Raw genomic sequence first — 14,074 nt, 5'->3', positions numbered from 1 at the left:
ATAATTCTGGCACAGATCTGTAAATATTGCCCATAAGTAAGAGTATATTTAATGCCATTATTAGAAAAGATGCTTTTTTATTAAGCTGTGAATTCTGTGTACATGTCTTGTTTGCCTCAATGTTTGTTACTCTGATTATATGGTGCTTATACTGTTTACTTTCAATTGACTGTTTAAAGGCAATGGAAATCACTTTCCCAAACTCTATAAACTCTTCTGTATCTAACTCAAAGCCATGACCTCAATCAAAATGTTTTAATGCCTCCATTTATAATAGTGGATAATAATATTAAAATTTATACATAGGCATACATTTACTAACTAGATAATTGGTTCATTAAATTAAAATAATAGATTTGTTAAAATATTTTATATTGTTCTAAGTTGTACTGTTGAATCTTTAAAAAAGGTCAGTGTAATCTTTCATTTTTACTTATGTTTATGAGGTTCCAAAAATGAACAAGGTAAATTTTCTTAAAATATGAGTCAATAATCAAGAGTTGTTCAAATATACAGCAAATATGCAAGCATATGTCATTGTTGATATGCTAGCACCCTGAGTTATAAGACCTGGGATGAACTGTGATTATTTATAATGAAATCACAGCAGTACAAATGTTAAATATGATCCCACATTCAGCAGATTGCTAACTGCTGCATAAATTTCACAACCAGTAATTCACTTTCTTTCTCCTGAAAACCAGAAAAAACAAATATGAACGGTGGGAAAAGGAAATTAACTCTGTATAGATTGTTGCAAAAATTCACTATTTCAATTTCTCTTCTGTTATATTACATAATTTCAATTTATATTACTCTTACTGTTCAATTTAAATAAAAAGTAGAAGCAGTTTGCTCTGGTGGAAAGAATATAGGTCTGAAAAACAATTGTTTGGTTTTAAGATGATGGATTTTGTAGGTTTTGATGTTTTTTAATTGTGGTAAGAACAGATAACATAAAATCTATCCTCCTAACAAATTTTTAAATGTACAGTACTGTTAACTACAAGTACCATGTGGTATAACAGATATCTAGAACTTATCTTGCATGACTAAAACTTTATAGGCTTTAATTTTTAATATGACTTTAGTATGTCACAATCTCTGTGAGTTTTAGTTTCTTCACCTATTAAATGGGGCTAATCATATCTCTCTCTTCTATTTCACATGGTTATTCTGGCGATTAGATAACAGAATATGTTAAAAACGTCCTTTGTAAACTGTAAAGTGAAATACAGGTGCAAATTATTTGCATATAATAATAATAATCTTTACTGAACACTTACTATGTGCATTGCAAATATAAAGTAATTTAATTTTCATGACAACCATTTGAAGTAACTATCTCCATCCCCATTTTATAGATGAGAATACTGAAGCAGAGAGATCTTAAGTAAATTTTCAATATAGTCAGTAAATGCTGAAGCTGGCATTCAGATACAGGACGTTTGACTCTAGAGCCTCTGCCTTGACCACTGTGCTATCCTGCCTCTCTTTATGCCACTCAAATGTTTGGTTAAAATAGGAATTACCTTGCATGTAAAAATCACCAGTACTCTCTCCTTGTATAGATATACATTTCCTTTATAGTAGTTCAAAATTGTTCTGGCTCTCACACACAAAAACAAATGTTGAGGCCCTTTTATATAAAACACAGAATTTCCAGAGAGAATAAAAAAGCTATGTATGGTTTTTAAAATGGCCACTAACAGTGTAAATCTAACAGTGCTAAGCTATGACAGGATATAAATCAACAAACCAAAAAATTGTTTATTTCTCCTGTAAATAGGTTTAGTCAGTATAATTTTTCCTTGTTTTCACACGTTAGAATTTCTATCTGAATCTAAGGAATGGAACATAACACTTCATGTTCCTCCAATAGATAAACTACAAAAGACTAATTTTTTAAGAAGTCATTTAATATAGGCTTCAACACACAGATGTATAAATACACTGTCAATACGACCCAAGGTAATCTAGAGATTGAATGCAATCCCTATCAAAATTCCAACAGCCTTTTCTGCAGAAATGGAAAAGGTGATTCTTCAATTCATATGGAATTGCAAGTGGTCTCAAATAGCTAAAACAATCTTAAAAAAGAAGAACAAAGTTGGAGGACTTACACTTTCAAAACTTATTACAAAAATATAGTAATAAAAACAGTGTGGTACTGGCATAAAGATATACGTATAGACCAATGGAATAGAATTGAGAATCCAGAAATAAACCCACACATCTAGGGGCAATTGATTTGTGATGGGGATGCCAGGTCCACTCAATGGAGCAAGAGCAGTCCTTTCAGCAAACGGTGTGGGTACAACTGAATTTCCACATACAAAAGAATGAAGTTGGACCCCTACCTCACACCATATACAAAAATTAAATAAAAATGGATAAACAAAAATAAGAGCTAAAACCATGAAATGCTTAGAACAATAGTTAGGGATAAATTTTCATGACTTTGGATTTGGCAGTGGATTCTTATATATGGTACTAAAAACACAAGTTTGTTGTTTGTGAAGAAGAAACAGATAAATTGGACTTCATCAAAATTAAACACTTTTGTGCATCAAAGGGCATTATCAAGAAAGTGAAAAGACAACCTATGGAATGAGAGAACATATTTGCAAATCACATATATCTGATAAGAGTTTAATATCCAGAATATACAAAAAAATTCTAAAACTCTGTAATGAAAAGACAAACAACCCAATTAAAAAATAGGCAAAGGATTTGAACAGACATTTCTCCAAAGAAGATATATAAATAATCAATAAGTATATGAAAAGATGCTCAACATCATTAATCATTAGGGAAATGCAGATCAAAACCATAGTGAGATACCACTTCATACCTACTAGGATGGCTGTAATTTAAAAAAATAAATAACAAGTGTTGGTGAATATGTAGACAAACTTGAACCCTCATACATAGATGGTGGGAATGTAAAATGGTGTGGCTGCTATGGAAAATAGTATGGTGACTTTTCAAAAAGTTAAACATAGAATTATCATATAATTCTATGCAGTTTTATTCCCAGCAGTTTTATTCCTAGGTATATATCCAAAAGAATTGAAAACAGGAACTCAAACAGATACTTGTACGTGACTGTTCATTGCAGCATTATTTATAATAGCTATAAGGCATAAACAACCTAGCGTCCATCAACAGATGAATGGAATAAACAAATCATGGCATCTATATATAACAGAATATTGTTTAGCCATAAAAAGTAATGAAGTTCTGATACCTGCTGCAACATGGAAGAACCTTGAAAACATTATGCTAAGTGAAATAAGTCAGGCACAGAAGGACAAATATTGTATGATTTCACTTATATGAAATATCTAGAATGTACAAACTTGTTGAGACAAAGTAGATTAGATGTTACCAGGAGCTGGAGGTGAGGAGAGAATGGGGAGTAACTGCTTAATAGTTATGGAGTTTCTGTTTAAGATGATGAAAAAGTGTTGTAAATAGATAGGAGTGATGGTTGCACAATATTGTAAATTTAATTAAAGCCACTGACTTTGACACTTAAAATTGGTTAAATTTTAAGTGTAAAATGGTTAAAATTTTAAGTGTAAAATTGTTAAAATTTGCCATTTTAACCATTTTTTATATTATATATATTTTATCAAAATTTTAAAAATGAAAGATATTCTCTCCAGTTGTTCAGGCCAAATACATTTCAAAAATCATAATTGATTTATCTTATATTTCACCTTCAATATCTGGACCAAGCTATAGACTAAGCATAGCTTAATAGAGCATAGCTCTATTTATTGCAGTTCTGTTTTACAATGCTATTTAAGTCTCATTGGGGTTTCAAACTCACTTTGGTATTTATTGGCACTATAACACAGCCTGTGAACCTGACTAGGTTGCTATCAATTTTGTCTGAAGGACATAAGGGATATTTTGCATATTAAAAAAAATGCTCTAAAATTCTGACCATATCCAACTTTACAAAGGCAAGAAAGCCCTTTATACTGCCTGATTTAAAAACAATATAAAGTTACAGTAATGAATATAATTAAATATTGGTGAAAGGACAAATATAGATTAATAAAACATAATAGAGTCCAGAATTAGACAACTGACTTTTAAAGAAGTACCTGGGAATTCAGTGAGGAAATCATAGTGTTTTCAAAAAAGTGTGCACGAAAATATTCTGCAAGAAAAAAAATTAAAATGAATCCTCATATCACACACAAAATTATCTCAAAATGGATCATAGACCTAAGTATAAAAACTAAAATTATAATACCTCTAGAAGAAAATATAGGATAAAATCTTTATGACCTAAAGGTTGCTAAAGATTTATTAGATAAGATACAAAAAAGCATGAACCATTAAAGCAAATTTGAGAAATTGCATTTTATCAAAATAAGGAAAAAATATGTTTTTGATGCCAAACCTCTTGAACTCAAGTTCACGTGACCAATGTGCAGTAAGCCAAACACTGAGACATCAGTGCTTAGAGATAGAGAAAGGTTTTATTCAAATTTGCCAAAACAAGAAGGTGGGAGCATAGGTTCTCTTAAATCCGCCTTTACAAAAGCAGAAAGTAGGCGATTTTATAGAGCTAAGGGGCTTGGCAGGAGGAGTTTCGGAGAAACAAAGGAGTCACTCCTGATAATCCCCTGGGCAGGCTGGGGGCCAGCTATGTGGTGATCGCAGCCTCCTCGAAGGCATTCTCTTGTGTCTGCAAAACAAGCCCACACATCTTCTGCAACACAAACTCACAAAATCCTCGTGACCCCTGAGTCACCTCTCAAGTTAAACAGAAAAACAGCAACTTGCTTGTCTAATATCTACAGTAACACTCAGGTACCTGGCTTCACCTTTTGAAAGCTCCTAAAAAAAAGTCAAGCCACACAATGAAAGTTGTCATGATTCACATATCTGAAAAACATCCTGTATCCAGAATATAAATATTTTTCATCTCAATAACAAAATAAACCAATAAAAAAATGGACAAATAATTTGCACAGACACTTCTCAAAGGAAGATATATTAATAGCCAGTAAGCACATAAAAAGATGCCCAATGTCATTAGTCATTGGAGAGATATAAATTAAACCTTCTATACATTCATTGTGATGATTAAATTAATAAGACTCATGATATCAAATGCTGACATGGAAATGGTACCACTAGAACTCTCATACACGGCCGCTGCAAATTCAAAATGGCACAAGCTCTTTGGAAAACTAGCCATTTCTTAAAAAGTTAAATATATACCTTTAAGATGATCCAGTCATTCCACTTCTAAGTATTTACCCTACAGAAATGAAAACGCACTGAAGATTCACTGGGAATTTGACTCAATCGACACCAAAACTTTTGTATCCCCTATTAAGAATCCCGTGACATAACGTCCTGCCACCACTATTCACCTCTTTCTCTACTCCTCTTCACACAGCAAAATTCCTTTAACGAATTTCATTCACTTAACCCCTCTATCTCCCTTTTTCTCCTCAATCTAGTTTACTTCCCTCTCCATTCAACAGAAATTTTGCTAATCAAAGGCATCAATTAACTTCATCCTGCCAAAGACAATGACCCATTCCTTGACTTCATCCTACACAAATTCTCAGCAACATTTATCACAATTAACCATCTTTTCCTTCTTGAAACACTTTTTTCTCTGTCCTTCTTTTTTTATCACCATCCTGAATTATATTTTTCCCCTCACTTACCACTCTTCGCAGTTCTCTTTGTTGGCTTCTTGTTTACAAGACCTCTACATATTTGTATGCCCCAGGGATCTATCACTGCCTTTTCTTACTACACTACACTCTCCCTTGATGTCACTTACTATCTATAAGCTTATAATTTAGGAATTATCTCCTACACAGACCTCTTCTTAGTGCAGAGAGCATGTCCAGTTGCCCGCTCATTAACTTCATCTGGATGTCCAAAATGCATCTCAAACTGAAGATGGTCAACACGAAATGACTCTGTTAAACCCCAATCTGTTAGCCTGAATGTATCTCTGCAACCAGTGGCATACCAAAGGTGGGACAGCGGGAGCAGCCTTTCCTAGGTATTCTGTCTGGAGTACAAACCGTGTTAGCCCCTTAGCTCGCCTGCTTCCAAAGACCTCACTTATTGAGGTCCCAGTCTTTAAGGCAAATGGAACAATAACAACAAAAGTACTAAAAACACAAAAAATAAAAATTATTCTCTTTTAAAATGAAAGTATAAAAAAGACAACTATGATAAGCCCACAGAAGATTGATTTTTTTTTCTTATTCAATATGGTGACTGTCAAGATTTCAGAGAATTGTTTCTCTTCTAGAGGATAACTTCTAAATTGCTAAATACAATGCATGCTTTACAGGCCTCAATCTTCTTGCCGTCCCTGGTTATTATAACAATGGTGATATTTCTTCTTACCCTCTCTTCTCTCTTGTCTTCTGAATCATTTTTCTCCTGATTTCCTTCCTAATACTCTACACTATTCCTTATCAGCTAAAGTGCTGCCCCTTCTTTCTTGGCTTGTCCTTCGAGTTTTTTTGTACACAGGCTCCTGCCCTATCCACATATAATTTTCTCCATAATTCTTCCACCTGGTCACAGTCTTGCCACTTAACTTCAAATATGTCCACTTAGTCATGCAAACCAAAACTTGAGAGTAATCTACTCTTTTCCTTCTATATCAACAGCACATTCAATAACACTGCCAGTTTTATCACACAAATATTTCTCTCATTTACCCCTTTATTTGTTCCTTTCCCCAATACTAGGGTCTGGGTCCTCATTATTTGAGTGATTGCAACTAACTGTAATGTTACTAACTTCTTATCCTGTAGTAATGGGCTCTCCCTGACCCATTAAGGCAGTTCTTTCTACACAACCAGAGTGGTCTATTTTAAAGGAAAATATGACCATGTTATGCCTGTGTTTAAAATGTTTTCAATACTTTTAAATAATTTAGAATGTAAACTTAAGCTTGTTATTACAGCACACAATATCTTCCATGTCCTGGTACCTGTCTAATCTTACTTATTCTTCATTTTTAATTCCTATGTGTCTTTGTCTTTTTTTTTTTTTATATTGAACTAGATGAAATTGGCATTTTTCAAGATGGTTCGAAAATGGTTGAATATCAGTAATTTCATAGTGTTTGACCAACCTTATACTCTAGTAATACTGAACTGCCTAAAGTTTCCAGGGAATGTTATTTCTTGACTCTGACTCTGCTAGTCTTGTTAAGAAAAATGTGTCAAATTCCTGATTTCAGAACCATAAACTATCCTGGTAGCTTTTGTTTACGCTTCTTTGTTGGACCTCTCCATGATCCTTGCCTCCTTAACTATTCCTTGTAATTATTCTTAACTGTATGGAGTCAAATAACCATGGAGCTCCTAAGAGATTTTGTACTAATCCACACATAGAATAATTATACAGAATAGGAGTAAGAGCATGTTTGTTTACTCTTTTGCCCCTTTGGTTTATGATATTGAGTAAGTGATGTGAAGTCTCTGAAATTAGTTTTCTCTATTAGTAAAAAGAGAATAATAAAATATACATTTGAATAATGATATAACTCCTTTATAATCATAATGATACATGGTGAAAAGTATTGTGAACTTTAAAATTTATATTGATATTAATCATTTTTCTTAGGAGAATTCCAAAATAAAGCCAGGACCAGATAATTATCATCTATGTATAAGAAAGTCAGATTTATAAAATATTAAAAATAAATGATTGTATTGAAGCCTCAATTTGAAATGAAAATTTATGAAAAAATGTTGCTATAAGTAATAGTAATAAACTATAAAATCTCACTAAAAAGATATCATGTTCCCAAAATTTGTATAAACACATTGTTGTGCTAATATAATTTCGTGTATATCTCAGCTAGTCATATAATACTATTTAAATTATTATAGAAGGTTAAAAATCTTGGAGAAATTCACTTCCCTAATCATTATTACAGTTCTCATTTTCTCCTGTGCTAATTTTAAGCTATTTGAAGTGAAAAGGTAAATTTATATTGTACTGTCTCCTGAATTCTTCAGATAGCTTACAAACTATTTTCATGTAAGAGAAAGGATGTTTTATGTAATATCAGTACAGTTAGAATAGACTTTGATCATATTTTGCTTTGGAACATAATTTATGAGAAATTAGGATTACCAAAATGAGCATGTAACGAGATGATTTTTCTGTGAGTAACTGAAAGTTTAACAATGCTTAAACAATGAGGTTACAAGGTAAAATGCGTGAAGACTGACTTTATAGTAGACAATATTTATCCATGATCTGATTTCCTTCTATTTCCTCTGCTGCTCTCAACATGATGTTGGGTCCCTTAGGGTTGCAACATGGTTTTAGCAGTTACAAGCATTGTTTCTTAATAGAAAAATATCCAGAGGCAAAAAAGGCAATTTCTTTTTGTTTGTCTACTTTTATCGTGGAGGAAAACTTTTATCAAATGTAAGGGGGGCAGACTTCCTTATACCTAATTGATGACACACAGATCAGTCATTGGCACTGGTAAAAGAATTACCTTGATTGTCTTGAGTAATTAATGCTCGATACCTGTGGCTGGGGAGAGGCAAGCCAAGCTCCCATGCCTGGATAAAATTTGGTTTTCTTAGCCAGGAAAAAAGGAGAGAATGGCTATTGTCCAAGAGTGAGACTTCAGAGGCTTGCCCTAAACTGAATTCTATTCCAAACCATAGAATGAGATTGCAATGTTCAAAATGTGTCTACTGTGTAGTCATCATAAGGGGAAGATACAGAGAAGCTAACATGACAAAGAGTTAAAGAACAAGAAGAGAAAGAGGATGAGGAAGAGAAGAAAGAGAAAAAGAGAAAGAGAGGAGGAAAAAAGCACATAGAGTAATATCACAATGCAATAAATAGAAAAATTCCAAATAAGTTATCAAAATGAGAGGTTTTCAACCTGCAGTTCTCAGACCACGGTGGACAACAGATTTATTACAGGAAATCCTCAAGTTCATAGGTTCCACACATATTATCTTCTGACTGAATAAAAAAATTATCTCACATGTTTATGTGATCATAGGTACTACTGGAATTAACAAAATTCAAAATACTTTAAATATATTACTGGAATCACTATAGTTTTTATTTTAAACCAACTTAGATATATAATGATTATCATATTGGGATCTGTGAGCAGTTTTTTTACTTTAACAAAGAAAAAGTGGGGACCACTGATAAACACAATGTTTAATAAAGATATAGTGGGAGTTGAACATGAAAACCAAGCATTGGACCTACTGCACCTTCATTTGTACCTACTGAACCTTCATTTGTACCTTCACGTCTAGAGGTCTCTCAAGATAAGTCCTCCTGTGGGATCAAGGCTCTTCGTTAGGCACCTCACCGGACCCACAGAGCTAATGATTTACTATCCTTCTGGATTGCCACACTGAGAGTCATAAATCATAACGTGGGTCACCTGTAAATCTCCTAAACGCCGTGCACATGATGAAGGGGATCTCATCCAATGAGTGGAAAATATTCCAAAACATAAGGTTATTTCTGGGAAATAAGTGTATATTGGAGGAGAGAGGGTTTTGGAGTTTACTTACCTGTGGGCCTAAGATTTTCTCAGTTTGGGTTCTCGGGGTTCTCTTACCAGGATCCGGAAAGGAAGGAATGACTTTGCACCAGAGAGCTCTGAATAAAACATGAAAAAAGCAGGAAGCATTTTAGTGGGATGTAGAATGACGACTGTGGTATTGGTATGTTACAAAACAAAGCAGTGCATCAGGTGGGTTAAGCAATAATTTAGAGGTGGGCAAGTTCAAGATACCAGCAACAGCTAAAAGAGAGGTGATAGAAAGCTGAATTACTGGAAAGTAGATTGGAAAAGTAGATTGAAGCCAAACTTTGGTGTGTTTGGTGAGCCTCCTGCATCCCCTTTAAAGGCCTACTTGAGGTCATAAGAACCTCAGTGAGAGATGGGGCTGTGAAAATGAAAATGGAGGGGAGATTCTAATGTGACTTCAGAGCATAGGCTCTCGGGAGTCAGACTGCCGGGGTTTAAATCCTGAATCCCCCTCTGACCCATTACTTATACTTCTGTGACTCTGTGTTTCCTTGCCTATAATAGCAGGAAAATAAAACTATCCACCTTATCAATTTATGAGGGTTAAATGAGCTATTAAATATAGAGCACTTAGGAGAATGTCCAGAAGTTAATAACTGTTCAATGAATGTTAAATAATATTATTTCTAGCTTCCTTAACTTTAATTATGAGCGAGAAGAAAGGAACACATGATGAAAACCTTTGAAATAGTTACCTTCTAAACATACAGCTCAATATTTGGACAAGTACAAGTCATGTAGTCTATCTTATTACAATTGTTTATTTAATTCAGAATATTTTTCAATATGTCAGTGTGGGGCAGCAATTTTATTCAAAAGCCATATAAATATATTGTATCAATGCACATCTTTTCAAAGTGATCACTTGGCAAAGAAAAGAAAATTGTTAAGAGAGTGTTCAGTGTATTTTATACACATCACATATTTTTCTTCAGATAGAATAATATCAGCAAGCAGGATTATGTAAATGCAGTACTATAAAAGCAGCTTAGTTCAATGAACTCACTGAGGGTCATGCAGTAACTATTTTGTGAGCAATCCTATGCCAACTAACGGTTTTAAAATATTAGGTGACAACATTCAATTGAATTACTTTCTTCAGGAGGGAGGGAGTTCTGAAGGTCCTGTTTGAGAGCTCTTTGTGAGAAAAGGCATGTTGTATATTTTCCTTGACAACTTACATTTGTGCTAAACAAGGTAGACATAACTTGTGGCAATGTAATCTGCTCCTAAACATAGTTAAAAAAAAAATAGAAAGCATGAACAAGGCTGTAAGTAATTATCTGTAGATAAAGTGACATTGCTATTCATGTAAGTGTATGATTAACAGGAACTGCATAATATAATAAATAGCAAGGAAATAAAATCACAAAAGCATATCAAAAATGTGTATCACTATCATCATCGTTTACTTCCTTGAATATCTTGTCAGAGAATATTCACACTATTTAGATATAACTGGGGAAAGGAATATAATAAGCACCATTTATAGACTTGCTACCATGTACCTGGCACTGTTACTGTTTTATGTGTGTTAGTTGCTTTAACCCCTGTGGCTACTTGTGTTAGGTATTATTGTTCTATTTTATCCATTTAGAAACTGAGGCTTAGATTTCAGGTCTGTCTCAATTTAGGGCCTATGTTCTTAATTACTATACTCTTGAAATAACAGTATATGGACTTTTGTGTCAGAACTACCGAGGGCACTTGATAAAATGTACATTTCTAGCACCCATCACAGAATAAGGCAGACTCTTTGGAGAGAGGGTCTAAGACATTCATTTTAACATGCTTCTAGGTGATTCTGATGGTCAACAAAATCTGAAAAATGTTGCTTTCTTGACTAGCAAAGTCAATTGCTCCTAACTTCATTCCTAAGTCACAAAATATTAAAACCATTTCACAGATTAAGAAATTAAGTTTTAGAAATGTCATTAATTTGAAATTGTAATAAGTTACATACATTGCACTGAATAATGGTCAAATTAATTTCTGGATATTTATACATAATGTACTAATACACCTAGCAAATAAATAACTAATCTTTAAGAATGAGTCTCTAAGGACTTATTATGTTCTTATTTTATGATGAGGATGACAGTTATAAGAGCTAGAAAAGAAGTTTAAGACATGATCTTTGCCTTCAAGTTTCCTAGAAATGGTATTGCTTATTGCTACTCTGTAATGGAGGTCTTCTGTCTATTGAAAAAAACAGAGGAGAAGTATTTTTTATTTAGTTAGTCTAACTTATTTGCTTTAATGATTTTATCACTAGTGTGAACCTTTATTTTTGTATATCCTTTATTTTACCTTTAATCTTTATTTGAAAGCAGCAATCCAATTTTCATGCTAAAATAGCTTAAATTATTATATTATGGTTTTAGAACTATGACTGCTATTCATTAAACTTCATAATGCGTTATATGCAGATCACTGTTGGGAAACTAATAAAATTGGTGGTTGAATGAATTTTAGTGAAAATAGAGCTAAGTTGAGTTGTATGAGTTTAAAGTTAAGAAATTCAGAGCTACACGTGATCACAGAACGCAATATAAAGAAAAGTAATCTATATACTTGCTAAGTGTAAGTATAAGACAGTGTTTCATATATCTTAGTTATTCTCTCAAGATATTATTATACTAGCTCTATCTAGTGGTCATATACAAATACTACACTTAGCTAATAAATATAAATTAAGAAACATGCTCTAATTTGCAATTATTACTGTCAATTCATTTTTTATAAACTGAACATCAAATGATTTAATGGTACAGAATTGTCTCCCTGTCTTATTAATTGGTATTCAGCTGCCTTGCAATTCTTTTTTTTTTTTTTTTACTGTGGTAAGAACACATGAGATCTAGCTTCAACAAATTTTTAAGTGCACAATACAGTATTGTTAAATGTAGGTACAATATTGTAGTACAGCTGATCTCTAGAACTTAATCGTCTCATATAACTGAAACTTTATACCTGTTGAATAGTAATTCTCTATTTCTCCTTCTCCCATCCCCTGACAGCCACCATTCTACTCTGCTTCTATGCCTTTGATTATGACAGAAGTCATTTTTAGACCAGGCTTAGTTATTAAAATTGATAATTTTTATTTGTATTTTCTTGGCATTGATTTTGAGGCATAACACAATTTAAATGATTAAAGAACTCAAAATATTTTAAAAGCTCAAAATAAACTTACATATTAGATGAGATTATAAAACGCAACCTTAAAAACATTATGATATTAAGTAATCATAACCATAGCAGCGTGTATCATTTTTGAAAAATTGATGAAGAGTGTTTTAACCTAGTGATCCAGCCCAGATTTACGCTTTCCAATGGAATATTTTGTTATACATTTTATTGTGGAATCAAATACTACTTGTTATCAAAGAGCTTTCACATATTACATAAGTAACACATAATCTAATTTTCCATGTCTTCATGTAAAGAATGACCTTGTTATCAATTAAAGAATATCACTTAAGCTATTGTCTTAAAAAATACTAATCAAAGAGTAATGGCTTCAAACAACAATCTTTTATTTATCACGTGAATCTGTATGTCATCAGGACAGTTCTGTTGATCTGGGCCAGAGGTAGTTACCCTCAGCTAAGCTCACTCATGTATCTGTGGTCGGTTGCCAGATCCCCTGCTGTGTCAGCTGGGGACTGGCTGGTACAGGATAGTCTTGTCTGGGATGATTTCTCTCCCAACCTCCTCTAGGCCCGTCTGGACTTGTTCACGCAGTGACGAAGTAGGATTTCAAAAGAAAGAGCAGAGTACACAAAGCTTCTTCGAGGCCCAGAATTGGAAGTGGTACCACATTACTTGCACTGCGTTCTGTGACCAAAAGAAGTTATAAGGCATATGCAAGGTGAGAGGAAAGAGACTCCTGATGTGAGCAGCTGCAAAGTCACATTGCAAAGGACATCGATACAGGGAGAAGTAAAGAAGTACAGTCATATTTTCAATCTACATAAGTTTCAAGACACTGTAAAATATGTAATTTTATTCATTTACAGGGAGAGTTTCACAGATGTTCTATTTCTATAATTTACCATGAGACCTTTTTTAAGTTCATGGACAAATTTTTATATGTCTTTTTCTCTAAATTTTGAGTGATAATAATTATTCCTTTTTGATAGGGATAGGTCACTAAACATCTTTGTTTATAAGTGAAATACAATTAATTGCAACTTTATTTTAGCTCTACACCCCAAATCAGTACCCTTCAATGGAAATAAAATCTTTGGACCGAGATTAAGAGGACCTGGGTCTCACTCCCTGTTGATACACTTATCAGTTGTGTGGTGTGAGAAAAATCACTTCCCCTCTCGAGTACCTTGTTTGACCCTCTGTACAACGAGAGTATGGAATTAAGTCACCTCCAAGTTTTCTTCCAACTCTTTCTTAAATTTTAGGATTTCTTTTAGCATTTTTTATGACAAAACCTCCCCACAGTCCATTGTTTTT

Source organism: Diceros bicornis, chromosome 21, assembly GCF_020826845.1.
Source record: "Diceros bicornis minor isolate mBicDic1 chromosome 21, mDicBic1.mat.cur, whole genome shotgun sequence".
Lineage (NCBI taxonomy): Eukaryota > Metazoa > Chordata > Mammalia > Perissodactyla > Rhinocerotidae > Diceros > Diceros bicornis.
Note: the sequence above shows the minus strand (reverse complement) of the source record.